Below are 23,440 nucleotides of genomic sequence, written 5' to 3'. Positions count from 1 at the left end.
CAATGCAACTACATCCCTCCTCAAGTAAGTGGACCAAAACTGTGCACAGTACTCCAGGTACAGTCTCACTAATGCCTTGTACAGTTGCAGCAACACTTCCCTACTTTTATACTCTATTCCTTGAGCAAAAAAGGCCAAAATTCCATTTGCCTTCCTTATTACCTGCATACTAGTTTTCAGCGAATCATGCACAAGAACACCCAGGTCCCTCTGCACCGAAGCACTCTGAAGTTTCTCTCCATTTAGATAATTTGCCTTTCTATTCTTCCGACCAAAATGGATAACCTCATGCTTATCCACGTTAAACTCCATCTGCCAAATTTTGGCCCATTCACCTAACCTATCCATATCCATTTGTAAATTTCTTATTTCTTTATTGCAACTTACTATCCCACCTATTTTAGTGTCATCTGCAAATTTGGCTGTAGTACCTTCTATCGCTGCATCCAAGTCATTAATATAGATTGTAAATAGATGGGGCCCGAGGACTGAACCCTGTTGCCAACCAGAAAAGGACCCATTTATCTCGACTCTCTGATTTCTGTTGGTTAGCCAATCCTTATCCAAGCCAATAAATTGTCCCTAACCCCATGTGATCTTACCTTGTGTATTAACCTTTTGTGAGGCACCTTATCAAATGCCTTCTGGAAGTCCAGATATACTACATCTACAGGATCTCCATTATCCACTTTGCTTGTTACAGCTTCGAAGAACTCTAGCAAATTAGTCAAACACGATTTACCCTTCATAAAATCATGCTGAGTCTGATGGATTGTGTTTTGACATTCTAAATGCCCTGTTATTATTTCCTTAATGGATTCTAACAATTTCCCAACGACAGATGTTAAACTAACTGGTCTATAATTTCCTTCTTTCTGCCTCCCTCCCTTTTTGAATAAGGGCGTTATATTAGCATTTTTCCAATCCACTGGAACCTTTCCCGCATCCAGGGAATTTTGGAATATTATAACCAATGGATCCACTATCTCCGCTGCCACTTCCTTTAAGAACCTAGGATGTAGGCCATTAGGCCCTGGGGACTTGTCTGCCTTCAATCCCGATAGTTTGCTCAGTACTTTTTTCCCTAGTGATGATGATTGTTCTGAGTTCCTCCCTTTCTATAACCGCTGCGTTACCTGTTACTATTGGGATGGTACGAGTGACCTCCACCGTAAAAACTGAGGCAAAATACTGATTTAGTGTCTCTGCCATTTCTGTGTTCCCCTCTATTAACTCCCCAATCTCATCCTCCAAGGGACCAATATTCACTTTAGCTACTCTCTTCTCTTTTTTATATCGTTATAAAAGCTTTTGCTATCCATTTTTGTATTTTGCGCTAGTTTTCTTAATTTACCTTTGCTTTTTATTTTTTTGTAACCCTTTGTTGATCTTTAAAAGTTTCCCAATCTTCCAGCCTGCCACTGGCCTTTGCAATCTGGTATGCCTTAATTCTTGTCTTTATGTTATCCTTAACTTCCTTGCTTAGCCATGGATGTTTTTTCCCCCTTGTAGAATCTTTCTCCCTCTCTGGAATATATTTTAGTTGGGAGGAATTGAATATCTCCCTAAACATCTGCCACTGCTCGTTAACTGTCCTACCTTTTAGTCTTCCTGCCCAGTCCACTAGGGCCAAATCTGTCCTTGTGCCTCTGTAATTACCTTTGTTTAACTCCAGAACGCTAGTGTGGGACTCCAGTTTCTCGCCCTCAAACTGAATTTGAAATTCTAGCATGCTATGATCTCTTAGGCAGTCCCTCGGGATTAAGGGTGACTTGCTTACGCTCAGGTTCGATGGCTGATAAGTCCAATGTTTGATCTGCAGACTCTGCCACATGAGGGGCAGGTGGTGCTTAAAGGGTTAGGTAGATAAGTAGTTTGGAGGTTTTTGCGCTCCCTCCAAAGCCTCGACTTCACCTCTGCCTGTTCCTGACAAAGTCCCTTGAGGTGTACAATGCCTTCCCAAATGAGCTTTCTCCATTATGGGCAGTCACGAGCCAGGGACTCCCACAAGTTGATGGGGTTGTTTGCTGTTTTCAGGGATGCTTCTGAGGACATCTCTAAAGCTTTTCTGCTATCCTCCTGGGAGTCTCCTGCCGTGACCAAGTTCTGAGTAGAATAGCTGCTTCTGGAATCTGTTGTCGGACATGTGAACGATATGTCCCGTCAGTGGAGCTGGTTTTGGGTGATTAGTGCCCCGATGCTGGGGAGGTTGGTTTGGGAGAGGACAGTGCTGTTGGACCATCTTTCCTGCCTTCGGATTTGGGAAATCTTGCGGAGGCATCTCTGGTGGTACTTCTCCAGTGCTTTGAGGTGCCGCTGTAGGTTGTCCAAGTCCTGGATTGGGGCACAAAACTGAGTAAAAACAGAGTATGAAATTGTGTTTCTACGTAAACGCCTGTAATCAGTGGACCTCTACCATGTTCCTCACCATAAGCTTCATTGTATAATTGTGACTCAGAAATTGTGGATGCATCCTTATTCTGACCACAGTGTAGAGCAGTATACCAGAGAAATAGATTATCTGGTTGTTTATATCATTGCTGTTTGTGGAACCTTGCTATATGCAAACTGGCTGCTGCATTCCCATGCATATAACAGTGAGTTCACTTTTAAAGTACGTTGGTGGCTGTAAAGCATTTTGGGTGCCTGAGGTCGTAAAAGACACTATATAATTGCAAGTTTGTTTTTAAAAAAAATGAAAATGTTGTACTATGGCATTGTTCAGAGCCATATTGTTTTGATCAAACCATTTTCTGCATGAGTGGCAATCGTTTAAAGTAACAATTCTTCCGCAAGTGCAATTCAAAAAATATTTACTTTTGGAATTTTTACAATACAACAAAAAGAATTAAAATTAACATTGGTAATATAAAATGGTGCAGCCTCATACATTTTAGCCAACAGTGAACCATGGAATGACATATGTGGAGCTCTGATGCATCAAGTTGGATAGCAAGGTGCCAATGGGGGCAAGATCCCAACCTAAGCAGGAGGGTTTGGGGGAAAAAATCAGTTGGCAAGTGAATTCAGCCAGTTTTGGTTCAGAGTTGAACAAATCTAACTTCCTCATTGAAAGGGACCAGGAAAAGTGCCCATTACCAAACCAGGAATTTGCTTTGCAAGTTAGTTTGTGTAAATGAGCAACAAACCTGAAAAGAAATAACACCCCCTTAGGATGACAGCAGCAATTTGCAGATGATTAGCTATGCAGTGGTCCCATATTTAAAATTTGAAGTAAAACTAGATTGTCATCAAAATCCGAACCGTGAAGGTTGTTCATTTTCAGAGGAATGACATCTATATAGAGCTTTTTACTCTTGGTATGTTTATTGTTCCCTCTCTACCTCTCCCTATTTCAGACAGTAAGGAGGGAATGGGACTTCATTGAAGATATTTAGTCACTAGATTACGAGTCTGGATTATTTGAGAGCATTTGTTAGAATGCAATTTTAATTTTTTTAAAGAAACCTTTAAAACATGCCAGTGATACATGAAGCATACAGAGGTATTTACATACTATTTGAAGCAGTCTCGTATGGCTTGTCTTTATCTGTGTAGCAAAACAGCAAGTGTCCCCAATTCTAACAGAATCCAGAGTCTTTGGTTGATGGTAAAGTGCAGGAAACCAGTCTTGAGTCACTGCCACTGATTGCGTTGTTATTTACCAAATACGCTGAATAATCAGAAAAAAAGTTGTTCTTTTAAAAAAAACGCTCAAATAGATACCTTGTAAGTGAGAAGGTTAGTACTACTAAGGTTTTTTAATTTGCATAATTTATTAAAAATTACTAATTAGAATAGTACTGTTTGGACAGTGTGAGGCTTGTGAGTTGTGTGTGAGGGATTTCACTGACGAGCGGAAGGAGGTGATCTTTGCAGTCTTTTCTGCCTTGTCAGCCTCCACTGTACAGGGGAAGAAGCTGATTGGCAAATAACTGGTAAGTTATTTCACTTATTACACAAGCAATAATTAGTTTGTAAAGCTAAGTAATGGCAGGGCAGCTCGGCCAAGTGGAACGTGCCTCCTGTGGAATGTGGGAAGTCATGAACGCACTATGTGACCTTGACGAACACATCTGCATGAAGTGTCACATGCTGCAGAAACTTGAGCGGCAGTTGGAATCACTTATGGCGCATCCGCAAAGCAGGGAACTACATGGATAGCACATTTTAGGAGATAGTCACCACGGAGCTTAAGAGAACACAGGCAGAGAGTGACTGGGTGGCTGCCTGACAGACAAGAAGGTCAAGGCAGGTAGTGCAGGCATCCCTGGCGAGCATCCAGCTTTCCCGGTGTTCAGTTCTGAGTACCGATGGGAGAGAGGGTTCCTCTGGCTACAGCCAGAGAGCCATGGGTGGCTCAGCTGTGCAGGGAGGGAGGAAAAATGATGAGAGCAATAGTGATAGTGGATTCTATAGTTAGGGGAACAGATAGGCGTTTCTGTGGCTGCAGACGTGATTCCAGGATGGTATGTTGCCTCCCTGGTGTAAGGGTCATGGATATCACCGAGCGGCTACAGAGCATTCTGGAGGGCGAGGGTGCACAGCCAGAGGTCATGGTCCACATTGGTACCAACGATCTAGGAAGATAGAGGGATGAGGTCCTGCAGGCTGAGTTTAGGGAGTTAGGAATAAGATTAGCAAGCAGGACCTCAACAGTAGTGATCTCTGGATTACTCCCAAGGCCACGTGCTTGAGCATAGAAATAGGAAAATACACCAGATGAATGTGTGGCTGGAAAGATGGTGCAGGAGGGAGCGATTCAGATTTCTGGGACATTGGGACGGGTTCTGGGGAAGGTGGGACCTGTACAAGCCGGATGGTCTGCAGCGAACAGGACTGGGACAAATATCCTTGCAGGAAGGTTTGCTCATGCAGTTGGGGATGGTTTAAGCTAGTTTGGTAGGGGGATGGGAACCTGAGCACAGTTCTAGATAGGACAATTTCAGGGCAGGGAACAGGAGGCAGAAAATTAGCGAGTGACTCTGAAAGATAGAAAAAGCAAAGGTTAAGAGGTGCACAGCACAGGAATTTGGCAGTTAAAGGGTATTTATTTAAATGCAAGGAATATAGTAAATAAAGCCAATGAGCTGAGGGCACAGAGAGACACATGGCAGCACAATATTGATGCTGTAACAGAAACTTGGCTTTAAGAGAGGCAAGATGGCAGCTTAACATCCCTGCAAGTAGAGTTTTCAGGCGGGATAGAGAGGGAGACAAAAAAGGAGGCGGTGTAGCATTATTAGTTAAGGAATCAATAACAGCTTTGAGGAGTAATGATATGCTAAATGAATCAACAGACGAGGCTATATGGGTGGAGCTCAAAATAAAAAAAAAAAAGGGGGCAGCTGCACTTCTAGGAGTGCAGTATAGACCCCCCCCCCCCCCCCCCCCCAAGATAGTGAGAGGGAGATGGAACAAATATGGAGGCAAATTTCTGAATGCAAAAACTATAGGGCAATAACAGTTGGGGATTTCAACAACCCCAATATCAACTGGGATACAAACAGTGTGAAGGGCAGAGAGGGGACAAAATTCTTGAACTGCGTTCAAGAAGTTTTTTTAGCCAGCACGTAACAAGCTCAACGAGAGGGGGGGCGAATTCTAGATTTAGTCTTTTTGGTTATGAAGCTGGGCAAGTGGATGAAGTAACAGTGGGTCACATTTTGGAGATAGTGACCATAATAGATAGTTCTAACATAATCTGGAAAAGGACAAAGATAAAACAGAGTGAAGGTTCTAAACTGGGGAAAGGCAAATTTTACAAAACTGACAGGTGATCTTGCAAAAGAGGACTGGATACAGCTACTTGAAGGAAAATCAGTGGCAAACCAGTGGGAGGCATTCAAAAGAGAGATGCTACAGGCACAGAGTAGGCATGTTCTCACAAAGATAAAGGGTGGCACTGCCAAATCTAGAGCTCCCCGGTTATCGAGAAGCTTGCAGAGTAAGTTAAAGCAGAAAAGGTAAGCTTATGATGATCTCGAAAGTCTTAATACCTTAGAAAGCCTAGAGGAGTATAGCAAGTGCAATAAAAAGGGAAATTAGAAAAGCAAAGACAGGAAATGAAAAATTGACAGGGAAAACCCAAAGATGTTTTATCAGTACATTACAAGCAAGAGGATAACTAAAGAAAGGGTAGGGCCTATCAGATGTACAAGGGAACTTAATGCGTGGATGCAGAAGATGTGGGCAGGGTTCTAAATGAGTTTTTTTGTCTCTGTCTTCACAAAGGAGACGGTTGATGCAGACATTGTAGTTAAAGAGGAGGAGTGTGAAATATTAGATATGATCAGCATAATGAGAGAGGAAGTACTAGAGGGTCGGGCATCCTTGAAAGTGGATAAATCGCTAGGGCCGGATGGATTACATCCCAGGTTATTAAAGGAAGCCAGGGAGGAAATAGCGGATGCACTGAGGATTATCTTCAAATCCTCACTGGATACAGGGGAGGTACCAGACGATTGGAGGTCTGTGAGCGTTGTGCCATTGTTTAAAAAGGGTGTGAGGGATAGGCCAAATAATTACAGGCTGGTCAGTCTGACCTCAGTGGTTAAATTCTTGGAATCAATTCTGAGGGACAGGATAAACTGCCACTTAGAAAGGCACGGATTAATCAGGGATAGTCAACATGGATTTGTTAGGGGAAGGTTATGTCTTACAAACTTAATTGAGTTTTTTGAGGAAGTAACAAGGAGGATTGATGAGGGTAGTGCAGTGGACGTGGTCTGCATGGACTTTAGTAAGGTATTGGACAAGGTTCCATGTGGTAGATTGGTTAGTAAAATGAGGATTCACTGACGATACAAGTAACATCCCAGTATTAGCTGTAAGTCAGGAAATGGAAGGAAGGGAGGAGCTCAAGAAAATTGCAATCACCAGGGAAGTGGTAATGAGCAAATTGTTGGAACTGCGGGCTGGCAAGTCCTCTGGTCCTGATGAACTTCATCCTAGGGTGTTAAAAGAAGTGGCTAGTGAGATAGTTGATGCGTTAGTTTTAATTTTCCAAAATTCCCTAGATTTGGGGAAGGTTCTTTTAGATTGAAAAATAGTGAACGTAACTCCTTTATTCAAAAAGGGAGGGAGACAGAAAGCAGGAAACTACAGTCTAGTTAGCTTAACATCTGTCTTAGGGAAAATATTAAAAGCTATTATTAAAGACGTTATAGCAGGGCATTTAGAAAAATTCAAGGTAATCAGGCAAAGTCAACATGGTTTTGTGAAAGGGAAATCATATTTAACCAATTTATTGGAGTTCTTTGAGGGAGTTACTTGTGCTGTGGATAAAGGGGAATCGGTGGATGTATTGTACTTGGATTTCCAGAAAGCATTTGATAAGGAGCCACATCTAAGGTTATTGCTGAAAATAAAAGCTCATGGTGTAGGAGGTAACATATTGACATGAATAGAAGATTGGCTAGCTAACAGGAAACAGAGTAGGCATAACTGGGTCATTTTCTGGTTGGCAAGATGTAATGAGTGGTGTGCCACAGGGATCTGTGCTGGGGCCTCAACGTTTTACAATTTATGTAAATGACTTGGATGAAGGGACCAAAGGTATGGTTGCTAAATTTGCTGATGACACAAAGATAGGTAGGAAAGTAAGTTGTGAAGAGAACATAAGGGGGACTACAAAGGGATATAGATAGGTTAAGTGAGTGCACAAAGACTTGGGAAATGGAGTGTAATGTGGGAAATGGAGTGTAATGTGGGAAAGTGGGAAATTGTCCACTTTTTGGTGTCTAAATGGTGAGAGATAATAGAGCTCTGACAGGCAGAGGGATCTAGGTGTCCTAGTGCATGAATTGCAAAAGGTCAGTATGCAGATACAGAACGTAATTAGGAAAGCTAGTAGAATGTTATCGTTCATCGTGAGGGGAATTGAATACAAAAGTAGGGAGGTTATGCTTCAGCTATACAGGGCATTGGTGAGACCACATCTGGAGTACTGTATACAGTAAAGGACCCCAAGATCCCTCTGTTCCTCCACACTGCCAAGAATCCTGTCTTTAAGCCTGTATTCCGCATTCAAATTCGACCTTCCAAAATGAATCACTTCACACTTTTCCAGGTTGAACTCCATCTGTCACTTCTCAGCCCAGCTCTGCATCCTGTCAATGTCCCGTTGCAACCTACAACAGCCTTCCACACTATCCACAACTCCAGCAACCTTTGTGTCATCAGCAAACTTACTAACCCAGCCTTCCACTTCCTCATCCAAGTCATTTATAAAAATCACAAAGAGCAGAGGTCCCAGAACAGATCCTTGCAGAGCACCACTGGACACCGAGCTCCAGGCTGAATACTTTCCATCTACTACCACCCCCTGTCTTCTATGGGTCAGCCAATTCTGTATCCATACAGCCAAATTTCCCTGTATCCCATGCTTCCTTACTTTCTGAATGAGCCTACCATGGGGAACCTTATCAAACGCCTTGCTAAAATCCATTTACACCACATCCACTGCTCTTCCTTCATCAATGTGTTTTGTCACATCCTCAAAGAATTCCCTACAGATTTTGAGCTCTCGAAATCAAGGGATATGGGGAGCGAGCAGGAAACTGGAGTTAAGGCAGAAGATCAGCCATGATCGTATTGATTAGCGGATCAGGCTCAAGGCGCTGTATGGTCTACTCCTATTTCTTATGTAATGATTCAGGTTGATCTTTCACATCATTGACTTGAAGCATTAACTTTGTTTCTCTCTCCACAGATGCTGCCAGACCTGTTGAGTATTTACAGCATTTCTGTTTTTATTTCAAATTCCCAGTATTCACAGTATTTTGCTTTTATTTAAGTGGCCTAGGTCAGCATTGGGGCCTCACCGCCGCACCATAATTGGCCCTGTCGTGCTCTGCAAGTAAATTAAAGGATGCATTGAAAATCCTTTCAAAAAGGCTGCAGAATGTCATCCTAGATGTTTCTGAAGGCATGATGTAACTTGTTTCTCGCATCATGAGACGATCCTTCCACACATTTTACACTGACTGAAAAGTCACAATGGTGTGCATTGACTGAAAAGTCAGTCATGTGCATGCAGAGTGCTTGGATCCAGAAGATTGCATTCAGTCCATATGAGGTCAGCTGCACTCTTTGCATGTTAAGTGGGGGAGTATACTTGGGTCACTCTTCTGTGATTTTGACTTTTTGTTTTCCCTTTCTTCTTGGGCTAATTTATGGTTGTGGAGAATCAGTTACTGTCCTGAACATTATAGCCCAATGTTGCTGATACCTCACCACCACGTTCCTTGACTTCTTCTCTACTCCTGTGTTGTCAGCCTAGGAATCTGCTAACTGCTCTTGGATAAGCCATAATTTCCTCCAGTTAAATATTGGGAAGACTAAAGACATTGTCTCCACAACCTCCACCCAACCCAACCCCAATAAATTCCATTCTCTTACCACTGATTGCATTCCTGTCTCTCCCCCCTCCACCACCATCACCAGCTACTGTCTTAGGCTGAACCAGATTGTTTGCAACTGTGGCATTAACTGAAGTACTGTATTTGATTATGTGCTAGTCAGATTTATTTGCAAATAACTGAACAAAGATTGTGCCAATAGCTTTTCATGAAGAGATCATTTGTGAATATTACTCATGGCTAATTTTTACTCTTCTAGCTTATGACATTTCAGATTCTTAGCAAAAAGCCTATTTGATCCAGTTATTTGATTAACATAGATATTTACTTATTGGTGGGAAAGGTTGCACTCATATTACTGGGGGAGGGATGATTGACAGCTCACCGTTGGGAGACTGAGATACATTTGACTGATTTCTGAAAGTTCTTCAGCTCTTTCGGGTTTATCGACATGGTGGCAAACACCTTTTTTTAGAAAACCCATGATACATGAAATCTGACATCGATTTTATATTATAGACATTGGTCTAGATTTAGTTTTGTTAAGGGAGTTAAAAGTGCTGTCTCTTATCTGAGGAGATGTAAATTACCATAGAGAAAGATAAGATTAACAACATCATGGGAACATCACCTCCAAATTCCAAATCAATCTGACATGGGCATGTATTGTCACTTCTTTGTTCCTGGATCAGAATCCTGGAATTCCTTACCCATCACCAGGTAAGGACCGCAGCAGTATTAAAAGATGACCCACTACCACTATTGCATTGAAAACGGAGATGGGCATTAAATGTGGCCTTGCCAAAATTGCTAATTCCCCAGAACATGTAGTAAAAGACACCTCACTGTAATTGAGTGAAATCCACTGTATTGGTTTGAAATCTACTGTACATCCAATGCAACATTCATTTTATACTTAGCTTAATATAAATTGGAAGATGTCATGCTAAAACTGAGCAATGCCTTGATCAGATTACTTTGATACTGTTCATGTCATGGGAGGCGGGGCAGAGGAGAGGTACGAGGCTAATCCCTAATATTGATGGGTGAAATAATAAGTAGAAACTGGAGCTCATTAGCGTCAACAGGAAGTGATGAGATCTTGTATAAACTGTTTAATGGCACAGATGAGGTAAGTGTGGAGTACCGTAGAGATGTGCTTGGATACGAGAATAAGATGTCATAAGATAAAATTGGTAAAAGGGAACTTTAGGACATATGTTTTGATCTTGAATGGATGATGAATGTGTTGATAGAAACCTAGCTCTATAAAGAAGCACCGAGGACACTTTAAATACATTAGGGCTGAACAGGTGGACAGGATCGAAAGTTCAGACAGCTGCTAGCTAGCACCAAAGGAAGGTTCGGTGGCAGGAATGTAAGACACAAGGAGGGGGAGACAGCCTTAGGGAGTGGGGAGAACAGAGAAGGCCTAAACGTTCTCTGTGGGGCCTGGAGGAGCATTCTCTCTCCTCCTGGTCCCACAAGGAATGTAAGCAAAAACTTTGCTTACATTGTCTTTTTTGGTCTGGATCCTCTTCTCATTGTCTTCACTTTGCAGGAAAGGCGCAGCAGCTTCCCCACCCTGGCCAGAGGTACAGCTGAAGTCATCGAACCCCAATCTGCATATTGAAGAAGGACTCCACAGGTTTAAAGCTGGTGCCTTTGCTGCTTGCTCAGAACATTGGAAGGGAGCCGAACAACAGACAAGTCGCTGGTGTTCACTGCATACCCACCCGCTTTTCCACTGGCTGGATAAGGTGAAACTCTAATTACAGTCTAACACCAGTGCTTAAAATTGTAAAGTTGTCATAAAGGCTTTGCTATCTGCAAAAAAAAAAATGCTTTTGCTTCTTTTATAAAGTGTTAATTTTGGGAGATAGGAAAATATTTCTGTTTCATGAATTATAAAAGGATTTTTTAAATTGTGCTATCAGAAAGTGGTATTTCTAGTCATAACAATGCAGATTTACACGTTAGTGATTTAGTTTGAAGTCACTTGTGAATTTTTAATTTTAATGAGCTCTTAATGTAATGTTTCCAGTTAGAATATTAAGCATTGTATTCTAAATGCAATTCTGTACTTTAATTGAAATTTTGTAAATAATCAAACTTGATACAGCATACTAGAGTTGCTTTGGACTTTTAAGTCAGATTAATTTCTTTTTGTTCCTTTGCTTTACGTATCAACTGAATTGTCTTCCAATTGTGCTTTATTAAGCAAAGAAGTTATCTATAGATTGTTTTTGTTAAAAGTCAAATTGTTGATGCACAATATTATTTTACCAATAACCTGTGTTGAAAAATACCGTGGCTTCCAAAAAACACTGTGGTATTAAGGGTGCATTTATCTGCAAGTTTACCGTTAGCACAAAGTGAATTCCTGATTCTAATTCAACACTGCTTTGGTTTGAAAGGGAATATAAATCCATTGCAGTGTTAAACTTAATTGACCAAATGCTCAGCAGGGTCAATTATTTTAGAAATGATTTGCCATAAAGGTCCGCCCCCTGCCCTATCTCAGCTTCTAATTTTTAGGGAAACAGCTCAGCTGATGTATGTAATCAGACCTTTGTAGAGCTGTTTCCTAAACAAGACAGTTCCAGCTGGGCAGGGGCCAGGCAATATAAACAGGGATTTGCCTGACTGGAACAAGAACTACAGCTTATGGGTTCAGATGGGTAGTCACAGTGTAAATGGATCTCAAGGGGTCCAAAAGTCCCCTTTGCTGAAGGTGCTGAAATTATTTTGCTGTTAATTGTCCTAAATAAGCAAATCAGGTTTTTTCCTGAATCGCATAGCTACCTTGTAATATGCATTAGTTTAAAGGAAGGCTGTTGCTTCATGTCAGATACCATCTCTAAAGCAGTGATACTAAAATTTTCCTCTTGAAACGGAAGATTACAGTTTGTTGTGTAAATTGCTGCACTGCAGAGCGTGGAATGACAAGTATTGCGACACTGAAACACAAGACATCGTTACAGTTTAAAACCAGCCTCTCATTACTACTATATAGACTTGATGTTTAAAAATTTCAGTTGTTTAATTTTAATGGGATTCAAATGAACAGGCCATTGTAAGGCCAACTATAGAGTCATTGTCATTTACGGCACAAAAGGAGGTCATTCGGCCCATCGAGTCCATCTGGCTCTCCACAGAGCTATGCAGTCAGCCCCACTTCCCAGCTTGATCCCCGTAGCAATTTTATTTCTCTCAGGTAGCCATCCAACTTCCTCGCGACATCATTAATTGTCTCCACTTCCACCACCCTTGTGAGCAGCGAGTTCTTGGTAATTAGTACTCAGTATTTTAAAAAGTGCTTCCTCATATTCCCCCGATATCTTTTGCCCAAAACTTTCGATGTGTCCCCTAGTCCCTGTACCATTTATTAATGGGAACAATTTTTCCTTGTCTAACTTATCTAAGCCTGTCATAATCTTGTACACTTCTGTTAAATCTTCCTCAATCTCCTTTGTTCTAAGGAGAACAAACCCAACTTTTTCAACCTAACCTTGTAGCTAAAATCCTCCGTTGCTGGAACCATTCTGGTAAATCTCTTCTGCACCCTCCTGAGGACCTCACATCCTTCCTGAAGTGTGGTGACCAGAACTGGATGCAATATTCCAGTTGGGGCCCAACCAGAGTTTATGTGGGTTCTTCACCCATTTGCAGACTTTGTTGGTAATATTTCAGAATATTTGGCATTTGAAGGCATTTATATATTAGTCTTAAAATGAAAGTTTTATAATCTAAGTTATAGTGGTGACATCATATTTGGAATAGCATTAATAATGGTAACATGCACGCAAGCAAGTTTCTTATTATTTGTTTGAACAAGAAGTTGCTGCTCATTCAATACCAAATTGGTAACCTCAGTCAGAGAACCCTCAGTGTGACTGAAGTAGAAAATGAAAAAAAAATCAAGTCGGGGTTGAAACATGTTGTCGGGGTTGAAACATGTTGTCGGGGTTGAAACATGTTGTCGGGGTTGAAACATGTTGTCGGGGTTGAAACATGTTGGAGTGAAGTTTCAAGAACAATAGGCAGTATCTAATCATGCTTATACTTGAAAATGGAAAGTGATGTGTTCTGCAGTATTATTATCCCTGATCTTTGTGAACAGAATTTTTTTTAGAAAATGTTTGGCATGACTTTTGAGAGTTAAGTAGAGCAAAACGACTCAAGGGAAAATTACATTTCTTCCCAATGTACACTGAAAAATCTGTTTGCAACAAACAAAATAGCAGTTTTAAAAAGTCTTTGCATAAAAATGCCCAGTGCAAGTTTTTCCATTCCCCACCTCCCCGCCCCCCCCCCCCCCCCCCCCCACCTTGGTTGGAAAAGTGGAAGAGGAAAAAGCTGCATAATTTTCTGTAAGTTTATCTTTCCATTGTCTGTCCGATCATGGAAGATCGGGCGGGGGAGTGGGACTGACTGAATAGCTCCGTGAAAAGCTGGCATGGATACAATGGCCGAATGGCCTCCTTCTGTGCCGTACATGACTGTATGACTGTGATTGGTTCTTGAAAAGTTAGTGTCACAGATTATGCAGAACACATCACTGGGGTAGGAAGACAGGCATCTGTGCAGTAAGGATATGTTTCTTTTGTCCGGCTCCAGCTTGGTACCCTAATGGTCTGCAAAATTATCAGAGATATCCCCTTTTTTGTACTTGGAACATTTTAGTCCTGTTTTTCTCAGAGTAAGTGATGTTGAAATACTGAGCCTGAAGTTGTAAACTAAGCATCATTTATAGAATGACTCTTTTTGTTTCCATTCCTGCAGAAAAATTCTTTTAAATAGCAAAAAACATGTAGTTTAAAGTTTCTTAAAGTATCAATCATTTTCACCACTATCCATTGATTTTGATGACATTAAATGAGCTAAAAGAGATCTAACTCTTTCAGATATTTGGTAATTTCCTAAGTTAGCAATCGTGCATTCCTAATATGCAGGCAGACCACAGTGAAGATATTTGGTTTTGCACAAAGTTTCAAATAAACCATGTTGTTCTTAAAACAATTGCCAGCTGAAGTCCAATAAAATACCATCTCCATTTTTGGTATTGTAGCATACTAATGAGATGGTATTCCTTACAGTCATTGCTGGTGTTCGGCCAGAAACATGAGAAATATATATCTGAACCCTGTTAAATTTTCATGCATTTTGTGTGCAATTTTCTATTAAACTTGCTGACAAAGTGCCTCTTCAAAAATCAATTATATCAGGGAGAAGAACTGTTTTGTTTTAGTCACAATTGCTTCATTCACAAATGATCATTTCACTGCAATTATGTTGTATTGTGTGTTTGCAAACAAAGGAGATAAGAGTTATTGGACATTTCTTGAAGTACCTAAAGTAATTTGGAATATTTTCACAAGATTTTGCAAATTACTGACTTGGGATAATGTAATGTATCGAGAGAGGTAGAATATTTAGCCAACTCGTGTTCAAATAAACTGAAAGATACAGACAAACAAAATTCAGTAATTAGCCTTTTTTCCAATTTTGTATGTGAACTTGGTCAGTATTTGAGATACAGTATTTGAGATACAGCAATTGATTTGTAAATGAGACATGACCACTACTACTGATTTTTCCACTCCACCAATTGGACAACAGCAGTGCATGTGCAATGTTTGCAGTCTTCTGTGTAGTTCCATGCACTGTGGAAAGCTAAATTGTCATTTTTTTTTCGGTCCTTTGGGTGTAAGTGGTTCTTGTCACCATTGAGTTATACACAAGTCTGGAGGGAACCTTGATTGGGATGCTTGCAACTTTGTTATTAGTTGGATTCTTGACTTCCACATGATCGTCTGAAAAGATCACATAATATCTCTGGCGATTTCTCTCTATTGGCATATCTCTTCAGAGGCACCTGAGCTGTCTCATGAACTCCCAAGGTAGTTAAAATTGTCAGCTATTTGTCATTGTATCTGGAGTTAACCAGGGATGCATCATCAGCTGTGATCTGTTTCTGCTGTCCTCGGACTGGATCTTGGACCACCATGTTGGTCAAAGCACTGAACTGGCATTGTAAGCATTTGCCAGCTGTGACTATGCAGATGATGTACTTGATATCGAGTGTAGCATTTTGGAGTTGCAAATCCCCTAGTTTCTACCACGGATGGAGGGACAGGCACTTTCTGATAGAAGGTCACATACCTGAAATGTTAACTCTGTTTCTGTCTCCACAGATGCTGCCAGACCTGCTGTGTATTTCCAGCACTTTCTGTTTTTATACCACAATGTTGTCCCCATGTTCCCTAGTCTTTGATTTGATTTCAGTAACCTAGAACATTTTGACTTAATTGGCACTTAATACGGCAGGGGAAGGTTTCTAATAAGGATCTTGACTCGACCAGAGCACAGAGCAGCAAGCTTACTCTTACCCATATATTGGGACAGTTTTGGCCTTCATTATTTATTCATGGTGTATGCCTGGCCATATTGGCATGTCAATTTCTGGTGTTCTGTACACATTTGGAGCTGGTTTTCAACTGAGGATTTTGTGGTTACTAATTTCTTCTCATTAATGAGTCAGTGAAAAGTATATTGAGTACAAAAGCTGGAAAGTAATGCTGAACCTTTATAAAGCTCTGGTTAGGCTATCCACATTAATGAAATGCTCTTATTTGTAGCACTGTGCTTTGGGTTGGTGAACTCTTGAGAATGTTTCTGCAACTGTGCAATCTCGTGCCATGTCTAAGTGTACTCTGAATGGGAGGAACAGCTGTGGTATTCACCTCTGGATACAGGTTCATGAGATGGCCATGCAAGGAGAGCCAACAACGTAGGAGCTGCCAGTACCAGTCTTTTGGTGCTGGGTGAAGTGGCTAGATGCCCAGAAACCTTTTGAGACAAAGCTGCTTCATCCAGCCCAAGGTGCTGTGCCCATGAGCTGATTAACCAACTATCTCTCTATGAGAGCAGTCTGTGTTATGCTTCTGATGTTGATCACAAATCCTAAAGAAATGACCAGAAAAATCATTTTATTCATGTGGGCCACCTTTTATGGAATTTTTTCTGGGAAGCTGCACTACAAATCTTGCTGCATATATGATCCAGAAAGAGTTTTTTGACCAAGTGATTGTACTATGTGGCAAAAAAGTTTGAGACCCCATATGAGCATTCTATCTCCTTTTCAATTGGTTATCGTAAAAATGGAAGCACAAAGCTTCTTTCCAACTGATTCTAACCTATTAGTGGTGCTTTAAAGTGTCAATCCTGCATTCACAGCATTGGTAAGAGAAATTGGATGTGCGTTAGTTCCCTTTGTAGTTTTGGGGTGGTTCTTCAGATGGCCGTATAGTGCTGCTTGCTCTGTGGTGCTCTGCATTTCACTAATGCAAGGGGAATCCATTTGCATGACGTGTACAAAGATTACACTCCAAGCAAGTTGTACAGCTTGGGATTCAACTGGACACATTGCAATATTTGGGAGGGAACATGTTTTCTGGCGCCGACATTCCAGAAGATGGTCACCCCACAGGATGCTTGGAGTAGAGAAGCTTTTTTTTAAGTAATTCATAGGATATGAGCATCCCTGGCAAGGCCAATATTTATTACCCAGCCCTAATTGCCCTTGAGAAGGTGATGGTGAGCCGCTGCCTTGAACCACAGTCCATGTGGTGTAGATACCCCCATAATGCTGCCAAGGAGGGAGTTCCAGGATTCTAACCCAGCAGCACTGAAGGAACAACAAAATATTTCCAAGTCAAGATCCTGTGTGACTTGGAGGGGACCTTGCAGTTGCTGGTGTTCCTGTGCATCTGCTGCCCTTCTAGGTGGTAGTTAGTGCTGGTTTGGAACGTGCTTTCGAAGGAAGTGTGGTGAATTGCTGCAGTGCATCTTGTGCTGCCACTGTGTGCAGGTGTTAGAGGGAGTGAATGATTAAGTTGGTGGATGGGGTGCCAAACAAGTGGGCTGCCTTGTCCTGGATGGTGTTGAGCTTCTTGGGTGTTGTTGAAACTGCTCTCATCCAGGCAAGTGGGAAGTATTCCATCGCACTCCTGACTAGTGCCTTGTAGATGGTGGACAGGCTTGGGGAATCGGAGGTGAATTACTCGCTGCAAAATTCCTAGCCTCTGACCTGCTTTTGTAGCCACAGTATTTATATGGCTGGTTCGGTTAAGTCTCTGATCAGTGGTAATCCCCAGAATATTGATGGTGGGGAATTCAGCAATTAAAATACCATTGAATATCAAGGGAACGCAGTTAGATTCTCTTGTTGAAGATGGTCATTGCCTGCCACTTGGTGGTGCGAATGTTACTTGCCACTTAATCAGCCCAAGCCTGTATGATATCCAGGTCTTGCTGCATGCGGGCTTGGACTGCTTCAGTATCTGAGGAGTTGCAAATGGAACTGACCACTGTGCAATCATCAGGCAACACCTCCATTTCTGACCTTATGATGGAGAGAAGGTCATTGATGAAGCAGTTGAAGATGGTTGGGCCTGGAACACTACCCTAAGGAACTCCTGTGGCAGTTTTCTGGGGCTGAGATGATTGGCCTCCAACAACCACAACCTTCCTTTGTGCTAGGTATGACTCCAGTCAGCTGAGTTTCCCCCGATTCCCATTGACTTCACCTAAGCTGGTAAGGGAGACTAGGTGACTATCAGCAGACAGGGCAGGAAACAACAGGTAAGGATGACACAGAGGAGGGTAACTATGACTTGGAGCAAGTAGGTACCCTTGAAGGAAACAGTAAGAGTTAAGAGCAGTGGAGAAAGATTTAAACTAGTAGAGGGGGTAGGAGGGGAATGTAGATGCAGATTTGATTATAGTGAACAATAATGAAATGGCTGATTTGTTAAATGAGAACATTGTACCAACTTTCATGATAAAGAGGTCAAAATACCACTGGTACAAGGGAATTTAAAAATTTGATAAGTCGACCAGCGACTGGCATGGTCAAAATTTTTGTTTTCCCATTAAATCCCGTTTAAAGCCTTTAGGGACTGTATTGTGTTTAAGATTGTAAATTCTGGATTGAATGTAATCTTGCAGGAGTTATATAGAATTACAGTACAGAAACAGACCATTAGCCCAATTGGTCTATGCTGGTGTTAGTGCTCCACACAAGCATCCTTCCATCCTGCTTCAACTAACCCTATTAACATATCTTTCTATTCCTTTCTCCCTCATATACTTAGCTAGTTTGCCCTTAAATACATAAATGGCATGCACCTCATCTACGCCAGGTGGTAGCGACTTCCACAATCTAACCAGTTTGAGTAAAGAACACAAGAAATAGGAGCAGAAGTAGAGCCTTCTCCGCCATTCAGTACGATCATGGCCAATCTTGGGCTTCAGTTCCACTTTCCTGCCCACTCCCCATATCACTTGATTCCCTGCGAGACCAAAAGTCTATCTGTCCCAGCCTTAAATGTATTCAATGATGGAGCATCCACAACCCTCTAGGGTAGAGAATTCCAAAGATTCGCAACCCTTTGCGTGAAGTAATTTCTCCTCATCTCAGTCCTGAATGATTGACCCCTTATCCTAAGACTATGTCCCTATGTTCTAGATTCCCTGACCAGTGGGAACAATCTCTCAGCTTCTACCCTATCTAGCCCTTTCAGAATCTTGTATGTCTCAATTAGATCACCTCTCATTCTTCTTATCTCCAGAGAATATAGGCCCAATTTACTCAGCCTCTCATCATAGGACAACCCCCTCATCCCAGGGACCAAGTTAGTAAATCTTTGCTGCAGTGCCTCCAGTGCCAGTATATCCTTCCCTAAATGTGGAGACCAGAATTATGTGTTATTCCAGGTGCTGTCTCACCAAAGCCCTATACAATTTTAGTAAGACTTCTTTATTCCTGTACTCCAATCCCCTTGCAATAAAGGCCAACATGCCATTTGCCTTCTGTCATTCAGGCCCCCACCTGCCAAGAATGAGGCATATTAATTTTGCCACATGGGCATTAAATTTCAAATTGCTGGGAAGAAGAGGCCCCTGATACAAGGGGTTGCCAAGCCCCTGGCTGGAAGGACATTTTTGCATATTAACAGACACTGCTTGGAACAAAGGACCACTCCCTGACCCACCCAGTACACAAAGCCAGAAGTGATTATACCAGTCACATGACTACCGTGCTGGCCAACTTGGGGAGTTTTAAATTGTGGAGACAGTGTTTGAGCTGGCAGAAAGCTCTTTGCTCCTGGATTGAAAAGACATCCTCTCCTGTCCTGTCTCTGGTTCTCCATCTCTTTCTCACGGAACTCCAAAACCCATTGAAAACACATCAACCCCAAGAGAGAAAAGTCTCCAACAATGAACAAGGTTTCAGAAGAATACTGGGCCCCAACGAAAAGCAAGACCATACCTTCAATCAAGGACTCTACAGCGAGTTTGAAGCACAGTAACAAAAAACCCTCCTCAGAGATTGCCTCAAACCTTTCCACTTTATTTTTCTTGTGCTCTTTTCTGTCTCTATTTGCATGTGTGTATTGTGTATGCATGCTAGTGTGGGTGCGTCGTGTATCCATAGGTGTCAACCGAATTAGCGTTTAAGTTAAATAAAATTTCACCTTCTTGAAACCTAAGAAGACTTGTTTGTGTTTGTTTCTTTACCTTGTAATTGGAAAGCGGTGAACAAGGATTCACCAAGGGGGAGCTAAAACAGTGTGTTAAAAAATAAAACCCTGTTACAGTAAGACCAGGTGAAGGCTGAAAGGGCACCCGAGACTGCTTTCTCACCTGGTCGTAACACTTCCTAAGAGCCTGCTGCCCCTGCATGTTATCTTTGTGCATTCCTTGTACGAGTGCCCCCAAGTGTCTCTGAATATAAACACTTATCAGTTTCACACCTTTTTAAAAAAAACATTCTGCTTTTCTAAGTTTATGACCAAAGTGAACAACTTCACACTTCCCTACATTATACTCCATTTGCCATCTTGTTGCTCACTCACTTAACCTGTCTATATCTCTTTGCAGCCTCTCTACATCCTCCCCCGCAGCTTACCTTTCCACCGAGCTTTGTATCATCAGCAAACGTAGATACATTACTCTCCGTCTCTTCATCCAAGTCATTAATATAGAGTGTAAATAGCTGAGGCCCCAGCACTGATCCTTGCGGCACCCACAATTCACTGCCTGCCAACTTGCAAATGTCCCATTTATACCCACACTCTGCTTTCTGTCTGTTAATCAATCCTCAATCCACACTAATATTATTACCCCCAACACCACGATCCCTTATCTTGCCTATTAACCTTTTATTGGGCACATTATCGAATGCCTTTTGAAAATCCAGATATACTACATTTACAGTTTCCCCTTTATCCACCATACTCGCTCCATCCTCAAAAAAACTAATAAATTTGTCAAACAGGATCTCCCTGTAGTAAAACCATGCTGACATGTTTTAATCATACTATGCTTTTCCAAGTGCAATGTTAAGACTTCTTTAATAATAGATTCCAGCATCTTCCCAATGTCTGATAGGCTAACTGGCTTGAAGTTCCCTGTTTTCTCTCTACCTCCTTTCTTGAAAAGCGGTGTAACATTTGCCAACTTCCAATCTGACGGGACCATTCCTGAATCTAAGGAATTCTGGAAAATCATAGCCAGTGCATCCACTATCTCTTTTAGAACCCTAGGATGTAGGCCATCTGGTCCTGGGGGCTTGTCAAATCTTAGTCCCTCAGGTTTCTCCAATATTTGTTCTCGGCTGATATCAATATCCTTTATTTCCTCACTCTTTTTAGCCCCTAGGTTACTGCCTAAAAGAAGTTTCTCCTGAATTTATGAGGGGCTGAGATAGAGTAGACAGGAAGGACCTGTTTCCCCTAGCGGAGAGGCTAATTACCAGGGGATACAGACTTGGGGTGATTGGTGAAAGGATTAGAGGGGACATGAGGAAAAATGTTTTCACCCACAGGATGGTGGGTGTCTGGAATTCACTGCCAGGAACGGTGGGTGGAGGCAGAAACCCTCAATTCTTTAAAAAAGTACCTGGACATGCACCTGAAGTGCTGTAACCTGCACGGCTATGGACCAGGTGCTGGAAGGTGGGATTAGATCGGGTGGCTAGTTTTTTCGGCTGGCACGGACATAACTGGCTGAATGGCCTCCTTCTGTGCTGTAATTTTTCTGTGGTTCTAATTCCTTATTGGATTTATTAGTGACCATCTTAAATTTATCACCCCTAGTTTTGGATTCCTTCACAAGCAGCATTCCCTCTAATTATTTTTCAAGTATATGGGTGATTTCTCGAAGTGTGCAGCCCTTTAGATTTTTTTGCACGTCTGCGCTTATGTAATTTAATGGGGCCAACTTGTGCACAGCCTACGCAGCTTAGAGGGGACATTGCTTACAAGTGGAAACCTTTTCTCTACGTTGACCTTATCAAACCCCTTCTTAATTTTTAAGACTTCTATTAGGTCACCACCCGGCCTTCTGTTTTCTAGAGATGAAAGCCCCAGATGGTGAGAACCTCACATTTGGGGTTGTCTGCTTCAGCTAATGTGTCAGGAAATGGTGTATTGCCAGCACATGCATTGCTTTGAGTTAAGATGTTGAATGCCAGTCATTTTTATCAACCTAATGTGAATTACTTATTTGCTACTTGGGCCAATTCAGAATGAAGCACTTTTTCCAAAATGAGAAGTTGGGTAATATAATCCTATGTCTCTGCTAGTGATACTGTTTAAGTAGCATCTACCAGGCAGATGAGAGTGGTCTAGTGTAATTACCTATTATGTTTTCTCATTTCCACTGAGATGTATGCGCAAACTCTACTGTAAAGCTACTTGTACTGCTCCCCTTGTTGATACTTGACCATTTTCTGTGGTTGAGCTTAAAATTGTTAAATCGCAGATGTAACACATGTGAGGCTTCAGATAAACTACTAACCTGTGCAAAGTACTGGCCTTTTAACCAAGTTAAAATGGATAGACACTTTTGAGGATAATAAATTAGAATGATGGTCGGCATTATTTGACTTTTGAATCTGGTAGATGTTTATATGCTACAAATACAGAATTGGACCTGAGGGCGCCCTTCATTTGAACTTGGGATAAGGACATGGATTTGAATGTCATGAATCAAGTATTAGAGTCATAGAGTTATACAGCACAGAAACAGGCCCTTCGGCCCATCATGTCTGTGCCGGCCATCAAGCACCTATCTATTCTAAGCCCATTTTACAGCACTTGGCCCGTAGCCTTGTATGTTATGGCGTTTCAAGTGCTCATCTAAATACTACTTAAATGTTGTGAGGTTCCTCTACCATCCCTTCAGGCAGTGTGTTCCAGATTCCAACCACCCTCTGGGAGAATAATGTTTTCCTCAAATCCCCTCTAAACCTCCTGCCCTTTACCTTAAATCTATGCCCCCTGGTTATTGACACTTCCACTAAGGGAAAAAGTTTCTTCCTATTTATGCCCCTCATAATTTTGTATACCTCCATCAGGTCCCCGCCTCAGCCTTCACTTCTCCAAGGAAAACTGCCCTAGCCTATCCAGTCTCTCTTCATAGCTGAAATGCCCAGGCAACATCCTGGTGAATCTCCTCTTCACCCTCTCCAGTGCAATCACATCCTTCCCATAGTGTGGCGACCAAAACTGTACACAGTACTCCAGCTGTGTCCTAACTAGTGTTTTATACAGCTCCATCATAACCTCACTGCTCTTATATTCTGTGCCTCGGCTAATAAAGGCAAGTATCCCATATGCATTCCTAACCACCTTATCTACCTATGCTGCTGCCTTCAGTGATCTACGGACAAGTACACCAAGGTCCCTTGATTGATAAAATAGTTATTCAGACTTATTACTTTAAAGACGAGTACAGTAAACATAATTCACTTACAGATGGTAAGTAGAAAAATATTTTGAACTATTTGTTTGAATGCAGAAATACAGAAGAAAGTTAATTCATCTTAGAATTGATTATATTTATTTGTGAAGGACTTCCCATGCACTTATTAATTCTTGGACTTTTTAACTCATTGTTTTCCATATCTAATTAATTGAATGACATCAAAAAAGGGATTGTACAGCCAAAAAGAGATTTCATAGAATATACACTAGCTTTATTTTTTTGGGAAGTCCATTTTATTTTCT

At 41.6% G+C, this 23,440-nt stretch overlaps 1 protein-coding gene across 3 annotated transcripts in view; it reads left to right on the top strand.

Moving 5' to 3' along the window:
* The window catches only part of LOC137379635 (protein kinase C and casein kinase substrate in neurons protein 2-like), a 157,154-nt gene that overhangs the window by 47,182 nt on the left and 86,532 nt on the right, over window positions 1–23,440 (top strand). For 2 of the 3 annotated variants that reach the window (XM_068050742.1, XM_068050743.1), the window contains one exon: window positions 10,924–11,122. The exons of the other annotated variant lie outside the window; for it this stretch is intronic. The gene's annotated coding sequence lies outside the window, so the exon portion shown is untranslated. The remainder of the gene's footprint in view (window positions 1–10,923; window positions 11,123–23,440) is intronic. 3 annotated transcript variants of the gene reach the window in all.

The sequence above is a fragment of the Heterodontus francisci genome, chromosome 18 (assembly GCF_036365525.1).
Source record: "Heterodontus francisci isolate sHetFra1 chromosome 18, sHetFra1.hap1, whole genome shotgun sequence".
In the NCBI taxonomy this organism is placed as follows: Eukaryota; Metazoa; Chordata; class Chondrichthyes; order Heterodontiformes; family Heterodontidae; genus Heterodontus; species Heterodontus francisci.
The sequence above is the reverse complement of the archived record's forward strand: the minus strand, read 5'-3'. Positions and strand labels throughout refer to the sequence as shown.